Source organism: Miscanthus floridulus, chromosome 9 (genome assembly GCF_019320115.1).
Source record: "Miscanthus floridulus cultivar M001 chromosome 9, ASM1932011v1, whole genome shotgun sequence".
NCBI classification, from domain to species: Eukaryota; Viridiplantae; Streptophyta; class Magnoliopsida; order Poales; family Poaceae; genus Miscanthus; species Miscanthus floridulus.
Window position 1 is genome coordinate 25,321,021 of NC_089588.1, and position 11,502 is coordinate 25,332,522.

General features: G+C 46.8%; 1 long non-coding RNA gene across 1 annotated transcript; it reads left to right on the forward strand.

Moving 5' to 3' along the window:
- The first annotated feature begins 5,115 nt into the window (after nucleotides 1-5,115).
- LOC136483364 (uncharacterized) lies at nucleotides 5,116-5,491 on the forward strand. The gene is made up of 2 exons (XR_010765427.1): nucleotides 5,116-5,232; nucleotides 5,316-5,491. It is a non-coding gene; the product is annotated as an uncharacterized lncRNA (long non-coding RNA).
- Nucleotides 5,492-11,502: the final 6,011 nt, after the last annotated feature.

Consider the following 11,502-nt stretch of genomic DNA (forward strand, 5'->3'; position numbering starts at 1 on the left):
CCTCCTGCTCTGCCTCTGCCAGCCTTGCCAGTCAGATGACAGCGGCGCACCCGACCAGCGTCACCATCGGCATGCTCTTTACCTTCAACTCTGTCATCGGCAGGTCCACTTGGACTGCCATCCAGCTCATCGTCGACGATGTTAACAGTGACCTCGTTGTGCTCAGGGACACCCACCTCACTGTCATCTTCCACACTACTAGACATGGCTGATTTGCCGAGTGCAAAAACCTTTGCCGAGTGCTTTCTGTCGGGCACTCGGCAAAGGAAATATTTGCCAAGAGCGGACCCAGAGGCACTCGGCAAAGATAGGCGGTTGGGATGTCTGGCTTTTAGGCATTCAACATCACAACTTGCTCCAAACTTTCTCAATTTTTTACCACGGCCTCCACATGCGATAACAAGACAACTCGACAAGTTTCGTGATTTTCGGACTTCGTTTGGATTTTATATAATTTAAATACACTTTTTCTTGAAAGTACATCATCATGTTACGACAACAAGATGCTCGTAATTTCATGCGAGTTCCTGAATACGGCCTTAACATACGCCAAACATCAAGAATACCATTTTTTGAATGACAAAATTCCATTATTTCATGTACATGCAGTTCAAATTTGAAATAGTCGGAAAAATTCAACGAAACAAAAATAATTAAGGAAATATAGTAAAAAAACTCAAAATTGTCCCAAATTTTGAAATGGAGTCTTAATTACTGTATCAAGGCCCTAGAAAAAAATGGGGCGAAAAAAACAAAAAAAAAATTAATGTGCCGAGTGCCAACCTTGGCACTCGGCAAAAAACCCTTTGCCCAGTGCCGCTGGGCCCGGCACTCGGCAAATCTTTTAACCTAAAGGCCCAGAACGGGCCGGCCCAACCCCACCCCCTCCTCACTCCTCTCCCACCCGCCCCCACGCTTCCCTGCTGCACCGCCGCCACCCCTGCCCGCCCCCGCCGTCGTCCCCCTCCGGCGAGGTCCTGCCGGGCCCGCGCCGGCGCCCCCATCACGCGCCCCCCGCCCCCGTCCCGGCGCCCGGCCGGCGCTCCCGCCCGGCCCCGGCGGACCAGCGCCCCCGCCCCAACGGCCCCGCGCCCCCGCGCCCAAGCCCCGACGGCCCCGCGCCCGCGCCCCGGCGGACCCGCACCCGCGCCCCGGGTCCCCGGCCACCGCCCCGAGCTCGCCGGTGCCCCGGGCTCTGAGCTCCCCGGGGACAGCGACCCGGCCGGCCCCGAACTCCCCCGCCGGCCCTGCCGTACCCTGCGGCCAGCCAGCAGAGGGAGAAGGAGAGGAGCAAGAGGAAGAAAGAGAAGGGGGAGGAGGAAGAGGAAGAAAGAGAAGGGGAAGAGGAAGAAGAGGAAGAAAGAGAAGGGGGAGGAGGAAGAAGAGGAAGGTGCCGACCCGACCGCCCGTCGATCCTCGCGTCGTTCCGACCGCCCGTTTATCCTCGCGCTGCTGCGGTCATCCCCGCCGTCGTCGCCGGCCCTCGCTCTTGCCGTTCTTGCCGCCAAGGTAAGCCCTACCCTTGTAGTGTTAGTAGTAGTAGTAGTTAGTAGTGTTAGTTGTAGTAGTTAGTAGTGTTAGTTGTAGGGTTAGTAGTAGTAGTAGTTAGTAAATAGTAGTAGTTAGTAAGTAGTAGTGGTAAGTAGTGTTAGTTGTAGGGTTAGTAGTAGTAGTAGTTAGTAAATAGTAGTAGTAGTGGTTAGTAGTAGTAGTTGTTAATAGTTAAGTAGTTCTTAGTATTAGTACTGTTAGTAGTTAAGTAGTTGTTAGTAGTAGTGTTAGTAGTAGTTGTAGGGTTAGTAGTAATTGTTGTTGTACTACTTCAGTACTTTCATCTGCATGGAAAGAGAACTAAAGTACATGGCTCCTCTTGATATATTGGTGGTTGTTGGCCTTCGTGCCCATGTTTGGTATATATGTGGTTGTTGGCCTTTGTGCCAGGTTTTTTGCAGGTTTTGGGAACCTCCCTGTGCAGGGGAGGTGCTGCCGAAATTTTGAGTCGACACTAACCATTTTGCCCTTTTTTGTAGGATGACCTGTGGGAGGAACTCGGCGACCCCGATTGTCTTTGTCGGCGCTGCGGGTCTTCCTGCACCGCGTCGACTCACCACTGCACCGACTCTCCACCGCCCCGCTACCCTGACCTCACCGGCACCCTAGGTATAACCCCTCTATCCGTATGTGGTCTTTGGTCACGTAACCTAGTTAGGTGTCTCCCATCTGAAAGTGATACGGTTGGAGGTATGCAGATCTTTGTATATCTGCGACCGTATTTGTTTTGGATTGTCCACGTTTTTTGGACAGCCCGCGGATGCGTAGATGGGTTAGTTTCCATGGTCCGCTCTTGTCCGAGATGGTGTTTCGGCATCACCCCCTGTTGCAAATGGCTTCGACAATAAGGTGAAAGCTTATTCAGGTTATGATGTGAATGGATATCGCTTTCACACAGCAAGCTACGAGCGAGCTCGGCCTCATCGAAAAACCACAAACAGCGGAGTTTGTACTCCCGGCACTGATGGCCTCGACTATCATGGCATAATCGAAGAAATCTATGAACTTTCATTTTATGGTTCGAAACCTCTTCGTCTCGTCATGTTCAAATGCCACTAGTTCAATCCTCGACTAACGAAACTGAGCCCTAATATTGGTCAAGTCGAGATTCGACAAGATTCCGTCTATCAAGGAAAATATGTCTTTATTGTGGCTCACCAGGCCGTGCAGGTTTATTATTTGCCATACGCGTGCCAAGGCAACAAGGCTTTTAAGGGTTGGGCTATTGTGCACCAGGTATCACCACATGGTAGACTAGCTGTCCCAAACGATGAAAATTACAACTTTAACCCAAATACATATGAAGGAGAGTTCTATCAAGAAGATGGGCTACTAGGGAGGTTGGTGATAGACTTAACCGAGGCGATCGGAATGGAAGTAGACAATGAAAGGGGCGATGACGAGGAAGAAGGAGATGAGGTGCAAAATGCCAAGGACATAGAAATGCTTGAGCGATTACATTTAGACGATGACGATGAAGGCAACATTGAACCTTCAGACAATGTTGTTTATTTGGACAATTTTGATAGTGATGATGAGACATATGATCCAGATAATCCCAATAATGATGATTACTTCTAATACATGTAATACTATGTTATTTTGTAATCATGTTTTGTTTATTTATTTAGCATCTATTTTTAACACATGTACTAATATGTCTGGTTTGTTTCTTTTTAATTGCAGGTGATTGAACAAAGATGGCGGGCAGTCGTGTGCCAAGGAACATGAACTTGAGGTTCATGAGGGCATGCGATGCAGATCCGGATGCAGAAGAGGGGTCGTCAGACGGGAGGAGGCAGAGGGCTAGGAGCAGCGGTAGCGGCAGCGGCAGCAGGAGGGGCTGGCCTCCTCTAGTCAGGCCGCGTGACGTGCCGGAGGAGCGCTGTACCCTGGACTCCTCAAACGAGGAGGACCTGGTTCGGTAGACGGACGACGAGGGAGACGAGGCACAGCAGGGCGCCGAGGCTGGAGGCACAGCTGGTTCGGACTCCTCTGCTGTGGCCAGGATCTACTTGCGAGGTCCCTCGAAACTCCCTGGGCCTCCGCTTCTTCCCCTACGCCCAGTGATCCGCCCCTAGGGGGACATGTAAGTAACTTTAGATTTTATCACAGCTACTTCATATAACCTGTTGAAAATTGTCAGAGAAACTAATAATGTTTGTTAATGACTTGTGCAGGCACTGGCTGGTTGTGTCGCCTGGTGACTCACGCAACCCCAACCACATCCTGGGTCTTGTGTGCAGGCACTTTTACCCCGGCATTGTCACGCACAAGGGGAACACTGAGCCGGCCAAATCGTGGGACCACTACAAAGATGCCCCCGACGCATGTGGAGATAAGCAGGAGCGGGTGAGGAGAGAGTTCTGGGTAAGTCTCGCTCGCACAACTTTGATCAATACATCGCATTCATTTGACTTTTTTTGACATAATGAATTGATACATTGTGTCTGTCTGTAGATTTTTTTCAGATGTGAAGAGGGACAGGAGGACAGGGCGGAGAAGGTGATGGTGAAAAGTGCCAGGAAACGAATCACCGACATGCACTACGAGGAGCGCCTCACTTGCATCGTCAAGTACTACGCCCCGCACCTTGGTGAGAAGATCACCAAGACACAGGCAAGACAGAGGACGCTGACCCGGGAACAGTACCTTGAGGTAAATGAAGAAGAATAATACTGATTCGTTTTGAGATTAAGTAGCTTTAATTTGGTCTTCTTACATCTCAAATTCTTTATGACATGTAGATAATTCCATGGTGGTGCGAGTCGTATCGGGACTGCTGGGAGATGATCGTGGACAGGTGGTTCACGGAGGGTTATATCCAGGACCACGAGGCGGTGTGGGAGCGGCGTATGGCAGTGACAGGCCCCACACACCATCAAGGCAGCCGTAGCCTCGGCGCGTACAAGCAAGCATGGGTACGTGAATTTTTAGTATTCTGACGCTCCATTCTGCATGTTTCTTCTAATCATCTTGTTGTCTTTCTCGCAGTCGGCGTCACATGGTGGGCAGTCCATCTCCAATTTCATGGCATATGGTCTGGCCCGCAAGGGTAAGGCGACATTCACTGTCACCTTCACCCCGGATGACCCGCCCGAGTCCTACAGCAACCCGAGCGTCCACACCCGCATCAGTTCGTACGCGTCGGAGGCAAGGTCGGTCCATGGGCCAGACTGGGATCCGAGCACCGACGACATCGATGGGACGATGGTCATGAGGCTCGGACAAGGCAAGAAGCATGGCCTGTACTGGATTGGCGATGGCACCCTCGAGCCCAGCGAGATTCCCTCCCTCTCCCAGATCCGAGCACAGACCCCGAGCGGAGGCCCGGCCATACGCCAACGGCCGTCCCCTTCACAGCAGCGGGTCGACGCACTCCAGGTTAGTCCCGTTTAACTCTTCGTACATTGATCTTTAAATAACTTAGTTACCTTTGCATTACTGAAACATTCGATTGAAATGTTGCAGGCCGACAACGAGAGGATGGCTCAGGAGCTGCGGGACCTGACGGCGAGGACCGAGCAGGCCGAGCGGGAAAGACAGGACGAGCGGGCCAAGCGGGAAAGGCAGGCCAAGCAGCTGGCGGAGATTACGACATTCCTGCAGAACTTTGGGCAAATGCACGGTGTAGCTGTGCCGCGGTTCGCTCCACCGTCGCCGCCAGTTATAGCTAGTCCTGTGAGTATGAAACCAAATTGCTTCGACTAGTGCTTTCATTAGATGACCACTCTAACAGATGCAATCTCTTATCCTTTATGCAGCCTCCGTCGGCGGGTTCGAATAACCCATCTCAGGCGCAAGCAGGCGACGGCACTTTTCCTTCACCAAGCACTCAGTTTCCTCCCCACCGGTAGTTTGTATCTCTTTTTCACCGCTTGATGGACATGTGATGCACTGTGATCAACTATCGACTTGTTTCGATGGATATTGGACCTATTATGCTTGCGATGTCGTGTATGTGAGATATTGTGTGATCGACATGTCATATATATGTGGTATTGCCTTTGTGATGAGATGGATGTGATATATATGTGCTATATTGTGTTTGTGATGTCACATATGTTATATATCTCTCTTATATGCTGTGTTTGTGAATATAGAATAAAAAAATAGCCTCTTTGCCGAGTGTCCTGACCCCTGGCACTCGACAAAGCTGGTTACAGAATTCCCAGCTTTGCCGAGTGTCAGGGCAGAGCACTCGGCAAAGATTTTTTAAAAAAAATATTTGCCGAGTGCCGTCCTTACAGGGCACTCGGCAAAGAAATTACGAAAAAAAATTAAAAAATATTTGCCGAGCGCCGACCTGGCAGGGCACTCGGCAAAGAAATTATTAAAAAAAAAATCTTTGCCGAGTGCCCTACCGGGGAGGCACTCGGCAAAGATTTTTTGAAAAAAAAAATTAAAAAATCTTTGCCGAGCGCCTCTGACATGGCACTCGGCAAAGCATGTGCTAGCGCAACCGGCGTCGTGACGGTCACTTTTCTTTGCCGAGTGCCGAGATTGCACTCGGCTAAGACTTTGCCGAGTGCCCGATAAAAGGCGCTCGGCAAAGAATTCTTTGTCGACGGATTTTTTACCGGAGGCTCTTTGCCGAGTGCTGCCCTATGCAAAGGCTTTGCCGAGGGCAAAGTAGCCTTTGTCGAGTGCATTAGGCACTCGACAAAGCGCCTGAATCCTGTAGTGCGAGGACACCAAGTGCAGTGGATTCGCCGGCACAATCCAAGCCTTGGAGATGATGGAGAGGCAGGTGGTGGCCGTGGTGGGGACCTAGTCCTTGGGCATCGTGCACGTTGTCTCCCACATCGCCAACCAGATGCACGTGCCGCTGCTGTTCTTGACTGCCACAGACCCGACGCTCGTCTCCACGCTTCTAGATCGCTACCACTGCTGATGTCGTGTTGTGCTATGGAGGGAGGTCACGTATCACCACCAACCGGCTTGCGGCTGCCGCCATCAATGGCGCTGGTGCCGCCTCCAAGGGTCCAACAATATACAGGGCATCCTCACGCCGCGCCAGTACACCACGTACTCGAACGCCAGGGCATCGCTCATCTCCAGGTTTGTCGCCGCTGCCAAACCATCCAGCAATGACATCAACGCGTACGACCTCTTCACGCCTATGACTCTATCCGGATGGCGGCACACGCCATCGACCAGTTCCTCGACGACGACGCCAGCCGGTGGCAACGTCTCCTTCTCTGCCGACCCCAATATCCGCAATGCCATCCGCTACCAGGTCGGCTCCTTCGCCCGGAGCTACATGATGCAAGAGCTGGGCGTCCCGGCATGGCGCCTCGGGGACCATCTCCACCGGCGCCCAGGATGAGTATGCCGGCCTATTCCCTGACCTGAGTATCATTTTGCCCTTGATTACACAAAAAGATTCGAAAAAGTAATAAGAATTTTTTTTGTGCTGGTCTCACCAATTTAGTACGCACCTAGTGCCTATGATCCCGCCAATTTAGTAGGAACCTGGTGCCTCCCGGTGCTTCCCTCCTTAGTGCCTCTGCTTTTCTAGCCATCCTATCGCTCCTCACCAGCTGTCCAGTTTTTCCCGACCATAGTAAAAATTCTCCTTATTTTAATGAGGTTGTATTTTAATATAATAATGTATAGACAGATAGGTATATATATATATATATATATATATATATATATATATATATATATATATATATATATATATATATATATATATATATATATATATATATATTTATTACTGCGTGGAGCCCGTCGGTAGAATCATTACCTTCCGGCCCAAATTCTTATTTGGCGCGCATGCGTCGCTAACCCAAGCGACACACGCGCAAGGACGCCAGGGAAATCCAAAGGGGAGGGGACGGGCGGGATTGCCGTGGGCCGGGGCGGTGGAGGAAGAGGAGGCAGCAGCGCGGTTAGGGTTCGGATTTTCATTGAAGCCATCCAAGGCTGGTGGCCTTACAAAGGGAAGGGTATGGAGGGAGAGAGAGAGGAGGAGGATAGACGAGGAAGACGCGTGCGCTGCTCTGCATCACGACGCGCTCGTCCAACAAGGGAGTCACTTTCCAGCGGGACAATCTCGAGAAACATGCTCACGTTCATGCACATATGAGATACCGCATCATGCTGGTTCAATTATACAAATTATTAGAGGCCCCCCAAAAGGACGCTGATTTCAGTACAGGCACCTGCTGGCCTGTAATCAATAGCACGAGGATCAGCTGATGTGCATTGTCGACAGCCACTGTTTTCATGCCCATATATACAGACACTGCACCATAGCCCCATCATTGGTGGCTCGTCACTCGTACTTGACCTTGCAAGAAACAAGTCCTCCTCACATGCTTGCATTGGCAGCCTACTACATACTGTTGCTACCACCGACTATCACGTACCCTTCCGCCGCAGACAAGATTCTCTATCACCATCGCCTTCCCTGAATCATATGCTTCATTCCCAAACACAAGCAGGCACCCTATTCATACTGGCCTGGTATGGTGTGGTTTTCGCCGCTAACGACCTCACACTGGAATCTAAGTAGCTAGGCCAAGCCAACGACAGCCGTGGCAGGGCTAAGCGGATCTGAAACCACCAACCTTGCTCATTGACAGCTCCTGTTTGTTATTGATCAAGTCGCCAACCTCGGTCAGTTTCTGCTGTTGTGCAAGTTTTCATGCATAGCTCTGCTTCTTGTTAGGTATCATTACTCTCCACCAAGAACCATTTTCATGTTAACAATGCAACTGCTAGCTTCTAGAACAACTTAGTATAGTCGTTGTAGATAACCTATGAGACCCTGGTTTCTTCTAGATAAGAATGCGACATTTGTAATGACTAATCACTTATTCAGTAATGTAGAGAAGGCTGCATGCACAGTGCAGTGCAGATGATAGATCTATTTCTCTCTAGCCGGGAAGTTACAGCCTCCTTGTACGCGGCACAGCAGCAATGTATATTCAAAATCGAGATGGTGAGACGCCAACAACTCCTTGAGATCTACGCATGCTAGGTCAACTAATTGGCTGCCACTTGACGTTGGATATGTTAGCCAAACATTATATATAGCCAGCTTTAATGACCTTCTTGTGGTTGACCTTGGATTAGCCAATGATCACCAGTACATTTACAAATGACACTGAGCAAGGCTAGTAACATGGCTAGTCTACCATAGCCCGGGTCGCCTTCCTCCAATATACTCTGAGCTGGATTGTACTACTTATCAATAACACCTAACCACCATCTTCTTCTTCTTCCCTGACTCATCTTTATTTTCCTTCACCAAGTCATACAGACAAAAAGAGCCACCGCAGGTTCATGTCCAGCTGCCGGCCTGTGTCAGTTCATTCGAACGCGTAAAGCCCTCCCGGTGCTTCTTGCCATTGCTAATTTTCAATTCGTTCCCTGCACCGTCCTAAAGCAATCGGCCTTCACCACCACCTCCGATCCATCAGCCTCTGTCGAGCAGTAGCTGTTTCGGGCCGACGACAAACCGCGCCGGCACACCGTGGCTAGATCCACTGGCAACTTCCAACTCTGCGCTCCAACAGATCCGATACCTCGAACAAAGGCGTAGCTGAATTCACCAGCCCCAGGTACGTTTCAATTTCTTTCCTATATTCAGGAGGAATTGCATCTACCATGTGTCTTCCTATTGCTAAGATATACAAAGACGCTCTAGAAAAAATATAAAGCCTAGAATTTTCTGAAACTTCTAGCTTATAATTTGTTAACTCTAATCATCATGACAACAATAATAGTCATTTGATCTGATCTGTTCTGTTTTTAAAAATATTACCCATCTCTTTCTATTATAAAAAACATAAATTAATCATCAAATTTGTATCTAAATTATCTACTTTTGCTATGGTGATAGATAATTTAAAACACTCTAAATTCGTATTTAGATTATTGTTTTTTGTCATTATGAAAGATAATTTGAAACAGCCCTAAATTTTGTATCTGAATTATCTACCTCTGCCATTACAAAAGATAATAAAAATTATTGACCCCCTCAATTTCCTTGTAAATTATACTCATCCGCAGTTGTAATATATAATTATAAATTAAAACACTTAATTTGTATCCTAATTATGGACAACAATCATCATAACTTGTACACTAAACTAAACTAGTATCTCTCAATTCTATACGTCTAAATGCCAATATATAAACTATTATAGAAAATAATTCCATAAACATAAAGTATACTATACATATTTTTAAATCTATAAACTATTGTAGAAAATAATTCCATAACTATACATATTTTTAAATTATACAGTTGTACAACTGTTATATTAAAAATTGGTCTTCACTTTAATTTATATTTTTGGAATCGTCACCCTGGGAACTCCCTACTTTTCTTTGTATATTTTTAAGCCAGTTTCGAAATTCGTCCCGGTGGGGATTCGAACTTGGCCTACTGGGGTCGTACTAAGGGCATCACCGATGGATGATAACACTCTTAGTCACTGGTAGAGAACCGAGCTTTACTCCCGGTGGGGAACCCCCTCTAGTCCCGGTTCCCCACCCGGGAGCAAGCATCCGGGACTAAAGGGGGTCCTTTAGTCCCGGGTCAGGAACCGGGACTAAAGGAGGACCTTTAGTCCCGGTGGGTAACACCAACCGGGACTAAAGGTGCCTCCTGACATGCCACGATGGTCGGCACCTTTAGTCCCGGTTGGTAATACGAACCGGGACTAAAGGTTTTTTTTCTTTTTTCTTTTCTTTTTATTTTTTTTTTGTTTTCGAGGTCGTATTGTACGCTGCTAATTATACATTTATACGCGCGTATAGTATGTTTCGGTTCAAGCACAATGAACGTATTAAATCACACAATTCAAGCATAGAAATATATATATATATATATATATATATATATATATATATATATATATATATATATATATATATATATATATATATATATATATATATATATGGATGCATCATATATATATATTTACATGCATGCATGCATATGTGTATTTTACATTATATTATTTCATGTGCATATATTACAAAAAGATTGCATTACAGTTGTTGTGATATAACAAGTTTCCTCTCATCCTCTAGCTTGGCTTCCATGTCACTGTTGGGTCGAAGTAGAACTCGCCCTTGGAATCGATGATCTGCTCATTAAAAAATCCGGCTATAGACTCTTGAATTGCTTTGATTTGGTCTTGCCGTATGACCTTTTCCTTCAACCATCGAGTCTACAGGTTTGAATTAAAGGAAAATAAATTAATATATGTACATATATTTATATAAAGACATAGTAACACAATCAATAATAATAATTAAATGAATATATAGTGTATTTTTAACGTACTTTGAGTCTCTCTGTAGGAGTTCTTTGGGAGACCACCTTGATAAACTTGCAAACATAGTAACCACAGTAGTTGTTCCCCTGTTCCTGCCTCAGACACCACTTTACGAGAAAAAGATTTGTCATCCAATCTGGTGATCCGGTGAAAGCTATATGTTTAATTAATAAAGATGATGCGATTCAGGGGACTTACTTTCAAAGGGATTACATTCAGTGGCGCTTTGCATTTTTCCATGTGTTGCTTCTCAATAAAGGTTTTCCAAACACTGCCCAATAAAAAATTTGCCACGTCATCAGATATAGTTAATCATCATGTTTGTGTGTATATATAGTTGCTAGAGATCCCGAAATTACCTCTGGATAATATTTATCATATCTTGGTAGTCTTGTTGTGGTTTTCTCATCCAGTCATAGATTATCAAGTGACTTTTCACCAGATCGATGTCCATCAATATCCAGTGATTGCTGCATGTGTTTATAGGATATAACGCATAACACTCATTAATTAACTAGAATCAACATATGAGCCATTAAGGATGATCGATATTATTAACACTCATTTGAAGTTATAGGGAAAGAGTATATCCTTCTTGTGGCGTTGGTTCACTAAGAAGTTCATGAGGTTACTCTCTGACTCA